Source organism: Ischnura elegans, chromosome 7 (genome assembly GCF_921293095.1).
Source record: "Ischnura elegans chromosome 7, ioIscEleg1.1, whole genome shotgun sequence".
Taxonomy (NCBI): Eukaryota; Metazoa; Arthropoda; class Insecta; order Odonata; family Coenagrionidae; genus Ischnura; species Ischnura elegans.
Window position 1 is genome coordinate 25,976,938 of NC_060252.1, and position 21,671 is coordinate 25,998,608.

The 21,671-nt window shown below is 37.8% G+C and overlaps 1 protein-coding gene across 1 annotated transcript in view; it reads left to right on the plus strand.

Moving 5' to 3' along the window:
* Nucleotides 1-21,671, plus strand: part of LOC124162509 — a 287,546-nt gene that overhangs the window by 1,069 nt on the left and 264,806 nt on the right. The window lies entirely within an intron of this gene.

The window sequence follows — 21,671 nt, forward strand, 5'->3', positions numbered from 1 at the left end:
AACACCGAAAGTGATGAAGCATGGCTATATATATTTAGCAAATTACTGAATTTAACCACTGACCAAATAGAAATACCATATTTAAGAAATTTTATGGCTGCATTTACTCCATGTAGGCCTCATATCCACCGAGAGCATGTATGTTCCCCACACTACCAAATAAATATTTGTAGCAGTCCCTAGTACTTTACATTACACAATCACCCATTTTTCTTAAAAAAAATAAGACTGCAAATAATGAATTATGGTTTTTATATTGGCTACATCAATGAAGTTAACCGCCAGCCTAATTCAAATACCATATCAAAGAACTTTTTTAAGTCTCATTAACTCTATCTAGGCGTCATATAAAACGCGAGCATGATTAGTATTTTTATGTATCCATAAGGACTGCATCTATTTTTTCGGGGTTCCTTCCACGTGTTAGTACTTTCTCTTGTTCTTTTGTTTCCGGAATTTACGCCACTAGTTTTTTTTTATTCTATGCTCACAAAATCAATTTCAGGCCCACCGTAAATAATCTTCCTACATGAATGTTAGCAAATCGTATACCGCATTTTCCCAGAGCTTTCTGTTGCTTTGTGCTCACAAACAGCTTACAGACCGGCATGGAGAAACATCGTATAAAAATCGCACAATATCATGAGGACCATGAGAACTGATAAAATAATAGAGATACTTTGATCATATATATAGGTGTAGGAATTCGTTTTCCAACGAGTATTAATTCAGTAAGATATTATTAAATACTTTGGAAAACATTTTACCTTAATATTTGCTATTTGAACCTCAAACAAACTTAAGTACGCTCTTCATAATCTTTTATTGCTTCTTTATAATTTTCAAGCCGGGACGCGTCACCTCCGCCTGATAAATTTAAGCTAAAATGAACAGAAAATAAAAACTTCGCTTGTTTGTAGTCGGTCAACAAAATTAGCAAACAATACACCAACACATGATAATGCCCGTCAGTCAATTACAAGTGGAAAATAATCATCACATGTTATTCAAACAAGGAACTACAACTGTTTACCTAATAAAGGGATATTTCCGGTAGAATAAAGGACGAGAGTACCTAATCCAAAACACGGAATAAACAATTATCTGCATGTACCTATGCCCACGCATCCAAAAGGGCAAAAATTGGATCACAGGAAAACAACGAGGTAAACGACGCAAGAGGCTTGACGTCAATAAGTGTTAAATGCCATCCATAATTATAGATACTCCAATCACGGCAATATCTGCTGAAAATCCGACAGAATTAACGACATTACAACAATTGTTTTCCAAGTTGAACGCAAACTGAAATGCTATCGTTATTTCCGAATGCTTGACCAAGTTTCACTAGTTTCAAACGGGGAAACAATTAAGTAAAAAGCATTTGCATTCACGAACTTAATATTTTATTTTCCTTATTACGCCACTAGGCCACTAAGAGAAAGGTTATTTTACAGGAAAAGTAAGTTTTTGAAACAAAGAAGTGTGTTTTCTCTTAAATCGAGCACTGAAATTGTAAATTCTGAATTATTACTACGTGCGAGGATTTATACTCCTCTCAGGAATAATCTTCCTCTCAGGTTTTATCTTGAACCACCAGAACTAGGTAGGCAGGAGTACACAGAACTTTGCAAAGAATTTATCTGAATCCGATACCAAGTTTCGTTCCTCGAATCCACCACGAAAAAATTTTGTAAACAAACCTAAATTATCCACGTAAACGCAAGAGAGAATGCCTTATCTGATACCTTACCGACCATACTCTTCCGCGGAATGGCTAATAACCCCATTGCATTGAAAACACTCTCCGGTGCTGAAACATACAGCTCGAAATGATCGCGAATGACATAGGAATTACCTCGCAAGGCCCCCGGATCTCATTGAGAGAGGAACAATGCCGGCTACGCAACAAAGAGGAGGCATCATTCACTAATTTATCACGTCCTTTTGATGCAACGCAACGGCTTATAACGGTCCAGTCCCCCAGATTGTATGAACCATCAAAGTGCAAGCACTGCTTCCGAAGGTGACTGTAGTTTTTAGAAAACTCAGCTATTTTGGTGCACGGCCTTTCGGACTTTGAACCGATGAGGACAAAACATCAGGGCTTCACCTTGCATCATGGGTAGGATTACAGCTTCTATCTTCGATATTTGAGTATTATGACTTAGCGTCACGCTATTAAAATGCCTATAACCGGGCAAGAGTAATTCTACAAATTCACAACCATCCAATCAGCACGCCAACACTGAAGCCGAGACCAGAAATGCACCGAAGGGTTAGTTTTTCAAAAGGAGAGAACAACTTTTAGCGCACGAAAAACATGAAAACCCTAACGTTTACAACATTGCCAAAATATCTCCGAAACCGGCTAAGATATGAAACCCAGGAACTGCAATCGGTAGCAGATAGCAACACCGTTGATGCAAATATTGATGCGCCACTATCATTACTGTAATTTTAGAGTAGGTTTCACGCACAAAAATCGTAAGTACCTACCAAGTAACTTAAGTGGGAATTGGTTTTCCCTCCGCTCAGGCATTGCGATTGATGACAGTGATTTTGTTTCGAAATCAATGCCTTCAAGACAAAAAATTGACATGCAGTTGCAACATACATGTTATTCAAAGCTACATTGAAGAAAGCAAAATAAATGCACCCATTGGATAGATAAAAAATATTTTGAAATCAATTGGTGTCGAAAGGCCCTGAACTATTGATGCTGTGAATACAGAAAATTACCTTATTTATCGATGAGACCGTTTCTAATGATATTCTAAAACAACGATATTCTAACATAAAACTACGTATATTATAAGCGTTGTCATAAATAGTTTACGTGAATGATTTTACACGAATCACTGGGACCTTTATCGATGAAACAGTTTTAACTATTCGCTGTTAACCATCGTATCCATTGCTTATTGCTCATTGACGGAGGAACATGAAATATAGATTATTACTAATGTCCTCCCTAAAATTATATCTCCACCAGAGCAGATGACAGTACTACGTTTCTGTAGTTAAATCCACGCATTCTAAGATCTAAAGACAGCTAGCAACTCACCTTTGCCCACAGGAGAAAGGTATAGTAACGGACGAACGGCTACAATACACCGGCTCACCCCTCGTCGCGTTCAACGATGTAATTTTATTAGAATAACGTTAAAACGACACGCTATTAGTTAGGTACCAAATATTCCAAAGCAATGGTACGTGAGCTTTCTTGGGATCGCAATGGATACACCAAAAGAAAATCAACGGCCAAATAAGACCACGTGTCAGCATGATATAAACAATGAGTTTTTGAGGCAGAACTGGCGGGGTGTAATGAAGGGTGGAATGCCCGATTTGAAAAGCAGGGAGGAGCAGCAATTGTATTCACCTGCTCTAAAATATAGGCAGCAAAAGAGAGAAACTATAGGAGACCTCAAAAGCCATACGCCGTAGATAAAAATAAACATTTGAGATTTGAGCAAAACATGCGAAAGACGAGGGAAACTGAAAAAAAATCCCAGCGAACCAACAAAGACCTCATTCATTGATGCGGGTAGATTCTCATTTGTCCACTCCCGGGAATGCAGTTCCTACTCTCGAATGAAGAAGTCTTGAGAATGAAAGGCTTTGTTTTTTTCTAGACATTATGACATTTCTAAAGGGCATCTCAAAAAGAGAATTAATATTGACCGTCATGCTGAAGTTTGATATAAAAACTGTGGAACAATACTATCGAAATACGCGGCCAAGATATTTCAAAAAATATTCAGGTAGTTACGAGAAAAATGCCTTACAAAAGACCTAACATATCGTAGCAAATTTAGAAAATAGACGTTTTTGGCAGAAATTTATTAAAGCAAATAGAAAAATCATCTCCATACCGACTGCTAAATTACCGTCGTAGTTTCGGCCCATTTAATGCGGTATTCTTTAAAAGATGCTTTCTGAAAATTGAAGCACTTAAACAGATTCAGTCCAACCGCAACAAACATGCATCCATCAATTTTGCCACTGAAGGACTTCAATACAGTCTAACTAGAATTAGAGAGCATTACACCTTGGTATAATAAATAACGAAATCCACGCCTAAATTTGCATCGAGTGATCTTGGTTCATCTTCCAAGACGTGCCCAAATGGCTACCACAAAAAAAATATTCTGGGCATTTTACAAAGTGTTTAACTTTTTTAAATTTGCCAGAATGAAATAGTTTGGAAGTAACAACTAGAAAGTTCGTGCCTTCCATTCCAGACCCCGGGAAAACTATTCACATACATGAATTCATACCTTTCAGTCTTTTCCATTTCTTATAATTCCAGTTAAAGTTTGATCGGCAAGTAAGCAAAAATAAAGACAAAAAAGAAGAAAATACTGCACAAAAATACAATACGTATCCTTGGTTGTTCTACCTCAAAACGCTGACACATGTCGTACGTTACTCATTGAAAATTTGAAATTAATTTCCTCCCCGAAAGCTGAATAATAGTCTTGTCAGATAGAACCACACATGTAAAATTACGTAGGATACTTGCACATCTTACTGAAAAAAATTAATTTCAACCTACAGTATCATCGATATCGATACTAATGGTCTTATGTAAAAGCTAAAAATATTTCTAAGCCCACTGCACTACACCGTTCAGGTGTAGCATCTCACAGCATATAACGTAATCGGGTGTACTTAAATTTACACTCAAGACATTGTACAAAGAAAGCAGATTAACTATGGTGATGCTTTCCTCACAAACGCATTAATATCACATCCTATATATATGAATACTTCACTATGCGTTTGACAGTGAATTCAGAGAAAGTTTTAGAAGACCATAGCATTACGTGCGAACATAATAATGAGAAGCATAGAGTTAATAAGAACATATTTTCCAATTACCTCAATACCAATTTCCGTTGATTTGAATTATAGATATATAATGCTGTCATAAAGGATATAGTAACACAAGGAAACGGATATTCATTCCTACCATTGGATATAAAATATTATATAGAACAATGTAAAGAACTAGAATATGGTGATAAGGGAAAAACTAGTAAGCTGAGTGCACCCGTATAACTGATTACTGATAGAATCAAATAAGGTCAAATATGTTCGAAGAAAGACAGCAAGGCCACTTGGTTAAATCAAACATATAGAAAATCCGATATCCATCAGTTTGGACAAGGGTGAGAGACACTGCGTGAAACAGCTTGGAGGCGTTATGATAAATGGCTAAAAAAAATTTGAACTTTGACCTTATAAGTGAGAGATCGTGCGACATATGAGACAGCTGTGACACATCAAACAAATCGCTGTCGTTCGATCAAACAATTACGATTGCACGATGCACTGCCATGACATAAAAGGCATTTCATTAGCAGAGGGGATGATATACCCTAAACTATGAATGGAATGAATACCGCAAGCCCATTTAAAATTCATGTAACAAGTAAATATTGATCTGCTTAAAAATAGACTATTTTATACACCCTTCAAACATTTGATTTATTATCCATTGAGGCATGAATTTTGAGAAAGAGATATGTCATAGAATTTATCCCTAATGTCTAAAACTATAGTTTAAATAGAATATTTTCAAAAAATGTAATGTAATACAAATGATTTTCTCCTAAAAATGATGTTCTATTCTTCATGCATATAGTTTGAAAAATATGACCAACTCGAACTGATAACGAGGGTAAAAATCGATATTTGTTCAAAGGAATAACCAAATTAGAAGATATCGGCTATGATTTCGAAATGGAGGGGATTTACCGGAGATTACGGGCCCCTACCAGGGTGTTTTCCAAACACCCTAGGGTAAATGGGGGTCCTCCCCGAGAAATTTATGGAATGTTTGTGCTGAAAACGTGATTTTTAGGACTCGATAAGAGTGATCTTGTACGAGTATTTACCAAAAGATATATATTGAGGCCATCTTATTCGTTATTGGCGCCTCTTTTAAAGGATCAAAGGGGGTTGTTACCCGAAACCCCTCCCCCCATACGCCACTGTCAGTACTGACCAGGTTCCATAAATTAAAAAATAACTTAAATTTGTCTCTTGCAGTTTTGGTGCAATTACACCAAAAACATCATGAGCCAAATGAAGAGCAAGTGCAAGTAAATTAGGAGCTTTGTGGAAGCAAGAACGGAAAAAATAACTTTTACCGATTTAGATCAAAACCCAAGGGGAACATTTCAGGTTCACTTCTGGCCTTCCATTATTGGCGTGAGGGAGTGAGGATAATGACGGGCTCCCGGGACCGGGAGAAGATGAGTGCGCCCGCGTTTGGTGCAATGTAATTTGGCTTACTTCCAACTAACCTATCAGAAAATAAAAGAGAAAACCAAGCTGAATAGGTATGGAAAAATAAAATTCGGAGTTAAAACCGTTCGACCATGAATCGAAATGAAAATACCTATTAAAAAAAAGCCAACTCCATTGGGTCCGATTAAGCATCTGTATAACATGAAAATTAGGCCTAAAAGTAAATAGTCAAAAATAGCGAAATAAAATACTTTCGAGGTTAACCCATTAATGCCCAATGAAAATTTTTTTTTACAATTTTCACTATATTTTAGTATTTGTCTCTCCATAGGTACCTTGTTTAGGGAAAAATAATTAAAAAAATCATATGCTTGTGGAACACTGTTTTTTATGCTGGCAACTGAAGTTGCCACTGGGCAGTGGCCGTGTATTTCCGTTTACCCTGAGACATCATGCTATAATACATAAATAATGGAAAATTATAGGTGAAAAGTTTTAAAATAGGGTCATTAATGAATATTTAATGAAAATTAGACAGTACCTACTGAGTTTCATACAAAGTATTTTATTTTTACTTCAAGTCACAGGAATTATTACATTGTTTTTATTGGCCAATCTCATCAATGAAATGCCTCGAAACACTCCGGATGGAGGGCACTCTGGCATTTTTTACACATATATATTGTACGGTTACCACACACCTTGCACCTTCTATACTTTGTTTCACCTCGAACAATGATGTGGTCAGTTTTGTCACTGCGAAGGTCTTCCATTGGACCACGTGAATGCGACTGTCTTTCCTTGCCGCCATAATGCCCCAATATGTATGTAACTATTTCCCTTCGAAACTGTAGAAGGGGTATATTGTGCCCCAGTTTTCTGTATAGCAGCCATCCCTGAGTGCACGATGCATCAAGTCCCCAAGCAAAAAATGCCCACCACCACTTTTTGGTCCTTATATTTGTGCGATACTTCGCAACAAATTGATCGTGCAAGTCCACGCCACCCATATTCTCATTATACTCGGAGATAATGGTTGGCATTGGAAGAGATATTCTCTTCTTTTCAATGGAAGAATATCTTTTCACCTGCTTTGTGCCTATTTCAGAAATGCAGTTAGTCATTGCAGTGACCACAGCATTGTCATTCCACCTTGCTATTAGCAATGTACCATTCGATGTACATTCAAAATCACCCCTCTTCTTTTTACTGAAAAGATTTTTTTCAGTCAGTTGATATATTTTTTTTCACCCTATTTTCTCGAAGAGTTCCTGTTCCTCCTAAGCCTTTTTCTGATAAGCATGTAAGGAGCTTTTCGGAAGTGAAAAAATTATCAAAATACAGTTTTGTGCCCTGCCGTAAAGCAATTTTTTCGCACAAGCCCAGGACAACATCCGCTCCCTGACCTAGGTTCGTTTTCGGAAGGCGTGTATGAGATCCAGCATAAGGCTCTGCATGAAAAACATATCCAGAGGGATCAGCTATAGTCCATAATTTGAATCCGAACCGAATAGGTTTTCCACGGATGAACTGTTTGGATCCGTGCCTGCCGTAATAAGGTATCATAGTCTCATCAACAGAGCATCTGTCTCCTGGAAGTATTGCTTTGAAGTTTTTGTTTAGAAGTTCAAAATAAGGCCGAATTTTGAACAGACGGTCGGACCCATCTATCATGCTATTGTCAGCTAGGTGTAGGAACTTGAGAATCATTTCAAATCTATTTCTGGCCATGGCATTTTGAACAATTTCTACCCCACAATCACTGTCTTTACTCCAATATAGTCTTTTATTGGGTAACGTATGATAACCCGACAAAAGCAAAATACCCACTACGCAGTACATCTCCTCTCGACTGACATCATAATTATGCAAACCCTTCGAACCTGCATAAATACAAGATTGTTGTAACAACAGGTCGAAAATATCAGGGCTAAAGAACACGGAAAAGCAATCAAAAGCACTCTTCACTGACTGACCGAAGAAGTCTTCTGAAGTGGGCCCCAGCATTGGGAGAAGAGGAGGGAAATGAAAGTGTACCTTCTTTGGATTGTACTTCCAAGGGCTCTCTTCAAAGACTGTGCGATCAGTTTTCCTACGTCGTTTAGGGCACTTGGGCGTATCGAATGAAGTAGATGGGTCATTGTCTTTTTCGTCTAGATCATTTGAATCTTCCGTGACCGCCGCATTAGCCAAAATCACCCGTGGAAGATGCGTTGGATCGCCTGTCACCTCCCCATCTGACACATCGGAATCTTCATCGGTGACGACATCAGGTCCTTCCATAGGTGGCATAAATAAAATTGTCTTTTGCCCCAAATCTTTGTCCGAGGATTCCAGCAAGTCAATGAGCTCATTCACCGAATACGTCTGAGAAGACCTGGTGTGGTAATTAGAAAAAAATTAAAAATGACCGTATAAAGTAATATTATCCCATTAAAAGTCATCATGATACATTGTGGTACTTACATTTCAATATTTGTCGACAGAAAAAAATCTCACCGGCGAAATCACGCTACCCACCAAGAGACACGACGAATGCCCAGTGGCAACTTCAGTTGCCAGCAAAGTTCCACAGTGTATAAATCACAAGCGCAATACCCAAACACCGATATTTTTTCACAGTGGCATCACACATATATTACGCATGCGCAAACCATACAGCGTTGAGAAATATGCACAATGTATCACGAGAAGCACGTGTGAACACTACAATGTCAACCTCCGAAATGACCACTTGTGTACCCTTCGCAGTCTCTCCCTCATAGATACCGTAAGCTTTTATGGCAAAGTAAAAGTTTGACCTTGCTCAACAAAAAAGAGGGTAGAGAGCATAGAGAAGAAAGAATTGGGAACGTGCGACGAATATTGCTGGAGAAAATAATTTTCAAAAACGAGCAAACATTTTGGCAACTCAGGTTGCCAATGGGCACTAATGGGTTAAAAGCCAACCTTTAGTAATAGCTATGATTAAAATTCAAATATTCACAGTCAGTCGTAACCAATATTAGAATAGCAGAATGCCGTTCTCGTAAAGCACGAGGCTTACTTGAAATATTTCATCTTAAAAACGGTACACCGGTAATCTCATCAAGAATATTTAAAAACTGGCATTAAAAAGTGCCTTTAACGGCAACAATTTATTCCTTTAACATAACGAATGATCAATGAAGAACTTCTATTACTTTGATTAGGAATACCAAAGCACTTGCATAGATCCCATGGCACATGAGGACATGATTCTCTCTAATACTTATACAGAATTTCTCTGCTAAGCCTATACAGTGTTAATACCAACTTCATATTTTCCATGCAATTTGCATGCATACCAGTACTTCAATAAAACGGACGCTACTGCTTTTCCTACAAGAGAATCCTTCTAAAAATTCAAAAATCTGAATATCTGGCCGGCGCCTTGCGAAAATGCAACTTTCTACGGGCACCTCCTATTACGCGAGCAATTATTCAACTTGCCCCTCACAACATTTGGCTAATTGCCCCTATGATCTCGCAATGTTTTTTTCTATTATTAGGAAGATAAATATTTATTCCCAGACTACCATCTGTTCATGCAGCTTTATTAATTTTAAACTGATATGAGTCACCATAGTCTACTGTGGAATTTATCATTTGATCAAGAGATACAACGACCGTATACCGTGCATGATCATGCCAATTCGGTTAAATCCTCTGTTTTAGGCCTTCCAGGCTGTTGTTCGAGGTCTGATCGATGAGCAGAATGAACAGAAATATTTTCAAAGCCACTTGGAATAAACTCTTCACGATAGACCAGATATTCAAATCGGAGAAAACTGCTCCAAGCATGGACAGACATGACTCTCATGAATTGATGCAATGAATCTCACTAACAGATGAGGATAAGCCGTGAGATATGAGGGCTGAACAAATATGCAGTATCAATAAGTAAACAATGGGTAAGATACGCAGTCGCCATGGAACTGCTCGCTCGTCCGGTTTCGTAAGCGTGTCTTGTTTACGCTTGCTTTCGGAACAGCTTCATGAATTTCGAGTCTTCGCATATTTCAAATTCTTTTCATACTCAAAAATTAATTTATCTGTCACTCCTATCCTAGCGATGGCTGGGTTTAAATCTCATCGCCTACCCGTAGATTATTTTGAAATCCACAGAAACCCTAACTAGGGGATAATTATTTCTTTCCAACATTAACCTCATGTGGATTCGCTGCGCCTTAGCGGCTTTCGTGTTTTTAAAAATGATGTAAAATTTTTCGATTCCAATGGATCATTTTGTAATTTTCAGTAGTCTATTTTTTCTTTCTTACTCTACAAATATATTTTAGTTTACATAGTATTGATAGTTTTCATTTTATTGTTCTCCAATGGAAAAAGCTACATCGTTGGATCTACGGCGCCGCTGTGGCGCCACGAATTTCCTCGTCGCAACGTCGCAATCTCTATGATCTCTACGCAAGAATTATTCTTAGAAACGTATGGTCAGCCAAGGATGTTTTACCCATGGCCTACGACATAGTTTTCCTTGGGTACCTCGGCGTCCTTCCTCCGCGCCCAGCTATGGTGATGGTCACCTTTATGGTAATCCGAGGGTTTCTATACGTAGAATTAAACCAAGCTGCAATTCTTACAAATTTGTGACATAATGTGTTATCCGAATTCGAAGAATAATGCTCTTTATCTTCGTGTGGAAATTTCTCGGTGAATTGAAGCTGTAACTCGACAGGAGATTCAGAAGTTTCACTGATCAACATGAAGAACGCATCGAACAGTTACTGATAAATGCCCTGTATATCTCATTTGAAAATATTCCTTTGCGGCTGCGATAGTCTACACAAAATTTCTGGCGTTACCATTATTTCCCATGACGTTACTCTTTACCATGGGAGTGAAATCAAGATAAGTACTTAATTAATTCTGTGATAGAAAAGAATGTTTATTTCCTCAGAATTTTTCCCGTATTTACGTGGCAAAAATCGTTTCATGATGAATAGGTTATGGCAGGGAGTTGTTTTGAGGTGAAGGGGTGGAGATACATGGTGGTGCGTCGACTGCTAAGGATCAGGGAATACCGGGATCGTTAGTCTAGGTAAGCGTAGAAAATCCGTATCATGAAAAAGGTTGAGGAAACTTCCTCAATCGGGAATGGGCTCCGCTGTAGGCAAAAAATACCGGCTCTTCTAGCCCCACCTCCAAAGTGGCGCTGGATTCTTAAACACGTCGCTTACTATCCTAATTCTTTATACTTCAAAACCAATCTCACTTTAGCTTCTGAATTTGCAGAATATAAGCTCCCATAATATCCGTAACACTTGTCTTGATCTTCAGAAACATAGATCACGATAGTAACATTCGTCTCTTCTCACTTCACCTACAACTTTTCAACCATTAACATTTGAGATATTTTTAGTATTAAGATGCATAAAAAATAAACCAATGCATACATTGAAAAGGGTAGTTTAACCAGCACTACATATCAGAAAAAATACTTAAAGCAACCATTACACACAAAATTAAAACTTTCTTTGAAAATGACTACCAAGGGAACAGAAATACATGAACAGAGAGAGTATTGCGACAAAAAATGGAAAATAATGCCGCTTTCAAGATTATTTTCTATAATTTCTGCAATAATGAGTTAAATCTAGCATAACACGGTAGCAATTGAAGAAAATAGATGTCACTAGCATTCAAAATCAGAAAACATGCCAATAAAGCCAAATTTGAAAAATATTAACAAAATAAGACGCAGCGCCGCTGCGGAGCCGTAAAGTCAACGACGTAACTAAAGTCGTAAATCCATACGAGGTTAATAGGGTAGTTTCCTTCATCAAACAAAACGAAAGGCATTGATTGCGATTCGTTACCCACCATTAGTGTATTCATAATACACAAATTATTTGGTTTTTGAAATACCGGTTTAGACGAATGGCAAGGGTCAAATTTTATCCTCATTTGAAAAAGGCCAGATTGGCGCCCATACGATTCCACTCCGCATGACGTCACAGGGACATAGTTTCTACACAAGAGGATAGGAGTTATACATCGTCTGAGGTTACCAATGCATGCATGAGGCACAGAGCTCAGGGAAACATGTCTTAATAATCACCTATTAAAACTGGCTAAGTTCGGAAAGTTTTCTTCGTTTGATAAGGTATCAATAAACCTTTTTTAAGCCAAGCGCTACCATCCAGCAAGGTACTCAGCTATCCGCTAGCATCCTGCGACGTATCAGCGCTAAGCCTCGCCTCAAGGTCACCTCACCGGGCGGGAGGGGGAACCAGAAATACGACGTACGGAGATATTTCCCGGCATTCATACTTAAGCGTCGCGTTTTCGCGCGCTTGAAAACTTTCACTTTTCATTTAATCGCGAAAAATAGATGTTGTCATTTAAAAATCTAAAAGCGTGAAATACGTACTCCAGGAGTAACAATCTTTCGATTAAAGCAATAAAAAAATAATAGGAAACCACCCTATTGGCATTCAGATTTTCACTTAAGCCAATAAGAAGCTCAATTTTATTTACTTAATTTCAATCTGCTGAGGATAGCTCATACATACCGGTAGTTTCAACATTGATAGTTGTTGGCAACCGAATAAGGATCACTACAGTGAACGAATTCATGATCTGTTTTCGGTAATTTGACGTCGTTTCTCGTTAAGCTTAGGTGCTTATGCTTACGCTTCACAATGTTTAACTTAAATTAATGAAAGCTTGTGAAATACGGCTTGGGGAAAATCAAAATGATGTGTCATGGATTCACAAAATACCGGAGCAAATTAGGTACAATATACCAAAAATTTCCGCTTACTTCAGAATGAGTAGATAAAATGACTCTTCACGAAGATGACACAATGATAAGTAGGAACATTTTCAGTTCATCCTGCCGCGTATGCAATTTCAATTCGAAGATGTAAGAATCCAAGCATAAAATAGGCGCAAGATCGATTGAGTGCAACACAGTAGGGCGGATCGGAAAAAGCGATTTTTTTTTCAAATCCATCTGGCCAAATGAAAAAAATGTTGTGGGACCGATCAAAAATAAGGCCTAAAAAATATGAGACCTCTAGGTGAACCCCTGACCCTCGCTCAAATGCAATTTAGGGGAGGAGGGTCAAAATTCGAAAAATGTAATATTTTATGGTCATTCCCTATAGATTTTGCCGAGTTACTGCCCTGTTAGGGCCCTGTCAAGTAACCTCATTCTCCGATTCCAGGATTGCACCCTCGCCGCCATCTTTTTTTCAGGTTTCAAAAAAATATACAGATAACCAATGCTTATTAGATAAAGAAAATATAGTTTCTTCTATTGATACCTATGTAAAATTTTAAAATTATTTCACGAGCATATCAACCCTATGAGCTTTAAACTAAATAAACGTTTATGAATCTCTGCGTATGCCTGAGTAGTAAAAGCTGTGGTCACGCGTCACTTTCTAAAGTATTTTAGTTAGAGCCGAACAACTTGGCATCCATAAAAGAAGTGAGCAGCACTGGTAAACTTATGGGGATTGATCGAAATTTTACTGATCACCGATTCACAAATTTGAATAACAAAAATAGCAATTATTATTTAAAATAATGATTATTAACTTATTCCCATCACTGGATTTTAACAAAACGCTGATTGAATTCAAAACGAGCATACCTACAGGCATTATAGTATTATGAGTTAATAAGAAATAGCATTTTCCCATTTGGATGTTAGAGCCAGTCAGGAGAAATGCTACACAGCCCTCCATATTGCAAATGTCTACTGTAGATTTGTAGAAGCTACTTAAGAAATAAATAAAATGCAAGCTCAGTGGTAGGACTCAACAGTTTTCCAACGTGATCTCTCGGCATTTACAAAAAATGAACACAAATCACATGAGTCGCTTTTTACTCTGCCCCCCGAATTGATACTTTTGCAATAAATATGTCTTAAATACCATGATACTCTTGTAACTTACATTCGTATCAATAAGTATCTGATCTTTTTGCAGTTCTTTGGGAATTCATATGATGCCATTGCCTATATTAGAAACCAGCCTCATGAAAATGAGAGGGCAAAGTTATGCAATTCACACTAATCAAACATGATCACATAAAGATTCCATAAAATAAAATATATAGTCCGAGCGACACAACGATGAATTATTACCATTTATTAGTCGAAAGATACACAATTATATCGTGAAACATTTTTCAAGTATTTCGACTTAGTACACATAAGTTGATACTATACATATTTGGTCACATAAACGGTAATAACTGTGTTAATTTCAAAGACTTTTATTACTCAGCGTTTTTTTCATTTGTTTGAAAACGTGCTAAGTTTTCCATCTTAATGTAAAAAAGATTTTACGACGAAAAAGCTGATACTGACGCGTCTATAGAGAGTCTATTAAAGATGGGGAGAATTTTGAGTCCGATAAGTCATCTCAGCAGTATAGCACGTCTGGAATTTCCAGCCACTCACGGAATTCGGCCGAGGGAAGGAGGAGTGCTTCAGAAGATGACGCCTGGGGACGAGGGTGGACGACGGCAGCATTCTATGGGGAAGGCTTTTCATGGGTGACGATGATCCGTCCGCGGGCCACTGACCCAGTTTTGCACCATCGCCTGCTGCCTCGCACAAGTGTCCCTCCCAAGCTTCGCCCAATCCTCTTCCCTTGATGCTCTCAACCCTCGTGGAGGCATTGTGCATAATCCATCGAAAGGACTATGGCGAAGTTTTTACAGTCTGTGGCGAGAAGTAGCCATCGATTCCCAAGCCTTGACAGTAAGACTTTATATTTTCAATGCGCTCAACCCAGCTTTTTAGGTCTCCCTCAAGTACATTCAGCTTTTCTACTCCTGCTTACTCACTTCCCCATACGGAGACACATTGGATCCATCCTCGTCATCTCTTCCTAGCGTCTCATATTTTTGGAGCAAAGACGTAATTGTTGTTGACCATTTTTAACATCTACATCTGAACTCAGGGGTTGGCAAGTTAAATTCTTTTCCTACTTTCTACCAGTACTAGAAGTCGTCAATCAAGTATACACCAAAAAAGCATAATTAATTTTTCATTTAATATCATTCACGTTTTTAAAGAAATTGCAGTTACTATATTTTATTATTACCGTTTAGATTAACGTTAAATTCAAAATCGTTGAAAATTTTTAAAATCTTAACCAATTTTTACAAATTACCAGGAAAAATTATGGCAAAAACGTGTCTACACTCTTCCATAATATTATAATTCCGTACCGAATGATGATGCATTGGTATAGAAACGCATGGTGCGTATCATTAAATTATTGCCTAATTAAACGTTAAGAAACCTTTTGTTCTTTCGATGATTAACTGCAACAGGTTGCAGATAGCGTCCATTTATGATAACAGAAACAAATAGTCTGGAAGAAATGACCAATTTCCGCAAAAATATTTTGAATTACAGTATCAAGATTGGAAAAAGAAAATCTCTCATCACGTGAGATAACCATAGGAAATTATTTCATTGCCAAATAAACAGTCATAAGATGTATATAATCTGAAAAGATTTTCATCATTCAAGGTAACAGCGTTTCACCATTAGTGCATAGCGAAGAAGTCTGCATTGAAAATGATGAATTCTGACAAATGACCGTAGTTGCACTTTGCGGCATGCCGTCATTTTCCTAACGTCGCGTCGTGACAAAAATTTGGAAATAATTCTGACGGCGAAATCCATTGCTACACAATATCACGCATTACGAAATGACTTCCCGTCAATGAAGTCATTACTGTCACTGTCTGATTAGTTCCATGAAGTTGACTATGTATAAGCCAAATAATTTCCGATACGAGTTTCATGCAACCATGCTATATGCTGGATATTAACGACACAGTAACAATGATTTATCGCCATTAGCATTTCCTTGCATTATTGAGTTTTTTTACTTTCTCATACCTCCCTTCAGAACCACTACACATTCCGCTGTTTTATACTTTCTCTCCCTGATGCAGAGAGATGACATTTGGTTGAAAAAGTAAAAGAGAGGTGTAATTTCGCACTCACCTAGACACACCTTGAATATACAGTCAGCATAAAGACTTATTCCGTGAACTTGATAAAATCCATAGAAAAGCTGCGGGATTCTTAAAAACTACTACTGGCGTACAGAGAGCATCACACAGATATTTAACAAATTAGGATGGGGGCCGCTAGCGTTGAGACACGGCCTCCGAGTCTCTTGCGGCTTAGATTGCTTGGATAATTGAGAATAGATATGTCAGAGCGACATGGAGATATCCCATCAGGACCTTGGATTACAGGCTATTTCCAGCCAAGAGAGAAACGATAAATTAAGAGAGATTTTTGCCGAGAAGGTACTCCATAGCATTTGCTCTCCCCGGATACTATAGAACTTAAGTAATTTCTCCGCGAAGCTTCGAACATTCATTTTCTTTTTTTGCTAACGGCAGTTGTCCTAATACCCCCGCCACACGACTATTTAGACGTTTCGTGGGGTAGTATGTAGAAGTATCAGGCCGTCGTAAGAGTTCAAAGGCAAGAGACTCTCACATCCTGCCACGTGAAGGCACCATAGTCTCAGCGTCTTCACAATAAGAATTTAATTACTGAAATTCACTCGACTCAGCTTACCGTTTACACTTCAGCCAGTTTTTGTATCCTTATTTACTTACTACACCACGTAGAGATATAAATAGGATCCCTCCTTCCTGTCTACATAAATGAATCGTCAATTAAAATTCACTGATAGAGGCATCCATTTTAAATCGTTGACCTAGCTTTTTGAAAAATTTTCAATAATGGTATAAGAAAACAGGTAAGAGAGTTCGACAAAAAATTTAGGTAATAATAATTTTTTGAACGACGAATTGAACAGAGAAAACCTCTCATCGCATAGATGAATTACACAATTATTGCAAATCCTATCATTAAAAAAAATCTGGTAGCGGATCATTGCATTACAGTAGCACATCCGTCGTTCAGCATCATTGAAATAAAAATGAAAAATTATATGCATGAATTAGAACATATAACAATCAATTATTTCCTCAACCATGATTTTCATGTAACCGAGATTCTTTACTTATCCACCCAAGTATTTGATATGAAGTCCACAACACCTGCTATCAACACACTCCTGTGATTTAATCCTCAACGCGCTATTCGCATTTCTACGGTAAAAGCTATGAAAGGCATGCTTTGCTCGCGGAATTTTCTAGTCATTAAAAGTTTCAATACCGTTACCCAGCATAAATTCAATATTATCCGCCGAACTGCTGGATAACTTGGTGCACGTAAATACAAGAGGAATGCATTTTAGGAATCCTAGGCGATAAGAAAAGAGCAGAGTTCAGCAATGTTAACTAGCAGAATTCATGCACATTGGGATAAATTTATGATAATTTAAATTCAGAGGAAGGTAGAAGCTACATGAATTACATGGTGTGTTTTTTTAATCAATTCAATATTTTAAAATAAAAAAGAGAAGTATTCACGCGATTCGCAAAACTTCATGTACGTGATGAATAAGTTTTTGCATTAATTACGCTTTAATAATTTCAGCATAACATTATAACTTTTGACATTTCCACAGTTAAACCCTAATACTGCATCCAGCCATAAACCAGGTAAAATATGATTTGATAATCCATTGAAGGTAGAAAATTAAAAAATCCATGAGAAACTTGATTAATCAAAATTTCCGCAGACCTATGCTTTCGCCATGGAATACTTTCAATCTCCTGCTAATTAAATGGAAACCATACAGATAGAACTAAGTCGATAGTATAATTAAAAATAAGCAATCGTTTGGCATAAGGCTACACCCACGCCGAAAAACGTTATTTAGAATGAAAGAAAACCTGACTGAGATTTACGACATTCGCATGCGCCAGGCATAGAAATGAAAAAGAATTTGTGCTTATATTGTCAAAAGTTTTGGGCAGCTATTCCAGACGAAAATCAAGTTAATATGTTATAAAGAAGATCATTTTCACCCCTAAGGTTAGAATTGCAATTGAAATCAACGTCAAAGAGATGCTGTTGGACATATGGATGTAAATGAAATAGGTTAAGGATGTAATATATGTTCACTTAAATGCGGTCATATTCTACATCCTTTACGTATTTCATTTACAGGGCTATAGTAATGTAATTAATGAAAACAATTAAATGTACCACGCGAAATTAAATCAGATTTAAACAAATATTTTAAATCTTGTAAATCATATGAGCACAATCAGAGGTTGACAACGAAAATCACACAGTTGAGATGGACGTTTAACATTAATTACACCGCCTAAAAATATTTTAATTTTCTCAAATAACTAAATCGCAAACACCATTGATGAGATTTTGCAGTCATAAGGTAAACTCACGAGGTGCATTCTGCAAATTGATGACACTTTAGAGTTGATTGATGAATTGATTAAACTTAGAGTTGAATGCCCAGCGTTTGGAAATAAATTACCAACTATGAAATTTCCCGTGCCAGGAAGCCTATTGATCGGATAAATCATCTTCCAAATTTTCACGCTCACCACCGCTTCTCCTTCGAAAGTTCCACTTAAAACAGCAGTGACCCGCTTGGCAGGAGTGCGTGAAGTTATCTCCTAATCCGCGATATTGCTAAGGCCGTTGACTTTTCACCGTAAAAAGCTCGAGAAGAAGTCGACACATCGCCTAACGCTAAAAAAAGGTGTATCTATTCCAACAATTCAATCTAAATTTACAAAAAAATGGCGAACCAGGATATTTAAATAAAATCATTACTCTACAAAAGAAAGTATAATTTGCAAATGCCGGCACAGTTGCCTTGCAATAGAGCTTAAGGAAATTTCTCAAAAAAATACTTCTGCACGCGAACATGCACAGAGGATCATTCACCTATATCAATGTGCTCTTGAGATAGCATTCCCATCATCCCTTGCGAATAAATAAACAAGCTTCCTCACAGTGCCTATTGGCACCGAGCCCGTCCCACGCAGCCGATCAACTTGTAAAGATATATACACAAACGGAAAACTCCGTACGCAAGCACACGTATTTAGATGTGTGCACACCGAAACGAAGGGGACGCCACGTTCTTGAAAAAATACGCGTCAAAATCCCTGGGGGGGGGCAAAGGAATCCCCGTTTTCCTCTATCTTTCTCTTTCCCCCGCAAGCCTCCCTCGTGAGCCTCAGCAGAGAAAGCAAGCGATGGAATAAAGAAGGTTGAAAGCGAAATAGGATAGGGATATGCCAAGGGAGAATGTGGACAAGGTCTTGAGGGAGGGACTCCTCAACCCTTTCCGGGACACTTTCCTCTGGAGAGGATCGACCTCCCGCAAGGCGCCGCTGGCCTTATTTTAGTCTCCACAACAGATTTTATTATTTTTTCCCATTTTTTCCCTCTCACAAAGGCCCTTCAATTTTCGACCATCCCTACATCCATCGCATTCTCCTTCCTCTTTTTCATGCAGGGAGAGCACCCAGCGTTATTTTACTCCCTCTTCCATCTCACTTCCTATAAAATGAATGACCGAAGCCATTCGAGCGGGCTTCAGTTGCCGGGAGAATCAGAAAAACTACGTCCGCACCAGCTTGATTTTCGTACGCGTTCACGACCAACAGCCTGGTAAGCTGAAGGACGTTATGAAGGGAAGCACGCCCAGGAGAAGATATAAATAGAATTTTCTGACGGAATATGATGCGTAGAAGATAATTGCGTTTGAAAATACTAAATATATGAGAGAACCGTTTCTACCAACATATATAACACATCCTTTCGAGCGGGCTTTATTTGCAGAGAGAATTAGGATAACTACATCCGACTTGATTTTCGTACGCGTCCACGAACAACAGCCTGGTGTGCTGAAGACAGTTATGGAGGGAAGCGCACATAGGAGAGGATGGAAATAGAATTTGAAGACAGAAGAAGAGGCGCAGAAGATAATAATATTTTCAAGGCTAATTATATCAGATAACCTTCCTTACCAACATACATAGCTATCATTAATATCTTCAATTCTCACTTCACTTTCACTATCAAATTATGAACTATTAGAAAGATGTCAAATAACAACTTTTAGGCTATGTCGCCGCGCCAATTTTTGGGTGGCGTCAACGTTTCCCGACCGATGATGGTCGCTTTCTCAAGGGAATCTAATGAGGTGAGAATTCGTGTATAAATTAGAGCTAAAGATATAAATTCCCACCTCATCAGATTGCCTTGAGAAAGCGACCAGCATCGGTCACTGGGGGCCACCATCGGGGCCACCCAAAAATTGACGGGGTGACAGAGCCGAAAAGTTTTTATTTAACATGACGAGTAGATGAACTGGGAAGAATAAAAATCCATAATGGGAGGAAAAAGAAAAGAATTTATGATAGCCTGAAGGTTTATAGATTCGACGAAAAATTAGGTACAAGAGGATGGGCAAATAAGAATTCCTTGCCAGAATTCGTTAAACCAACTAATGTTGGCATCAAACGACCGTAAATGCTTAAAATGCCGATAATGCTCACTTGTACACAGCTAAAATAATCATCGGAAGACACTGAAGTGTGTAAAAACAGTAATTGAAACGTATTGTGGATATCGGTAAGCGAGGGTCTCGTGAAAATAGATTATTTCGTATGATAGAAAAAAATGCTAGTAACTGAATTTAATTCCCATCTCATCATTGTACTTCATACAGTAGAATAGAATAGAATATTTTTATTATGCTCTAGGTAAAACCTATGAGAGCAAAAAAAATGGAAAATACAGGAAATGTTCTAAATCTTAATAAAGGCATTTTGACAAGTAGTAGATATTTATACAAAAGATGTAAAATATTCAATACTAATAACACAGAAATATAAGTTTTAACTTAGACAGTAATGAACACACAAATACATAAACATATTTTTGTAGAAAGTTTTGTTAACATTACAACTTTAAGATAATAACTCTAATGAGTTTAGGGAGACTGAATTAAGCCCAGACTTCAAATACGAGTACAGCCTTCTTTTAAACGACTGAAATGATTGTGACAACTTTATATTTGGCGGAAGAGAGTTCCACAATCTAGACGCAGTTGGATGAAAAGATTTGAAATATATATATTGGTGCGGGCTAGGGGACTTTGAAGGTCATAAACATGGCGGATGGAAATTCCAGTAACTTTTTTGCGGGGGATGAATACTTCGTACAGGTATACAGGAGTCAGATTTTGGAATAAGGAGAACAGAAAAGATCCCAGGATATAAACCCTTCGGCTGTGAAGAGGTAACCAATTCAGATCAGTGAGGAATTTGGAAAAATGTTCATCTCTATGTAAATCAAATGTAAATCTAACACAAGAGTTAATTAACCGTTGCAGACACATTTCAAGTACACTAGGTAAGTCATTATAGACTAGTATACAATAATCAATTATGGGGAAGATAACACATGTGACAAGCATATA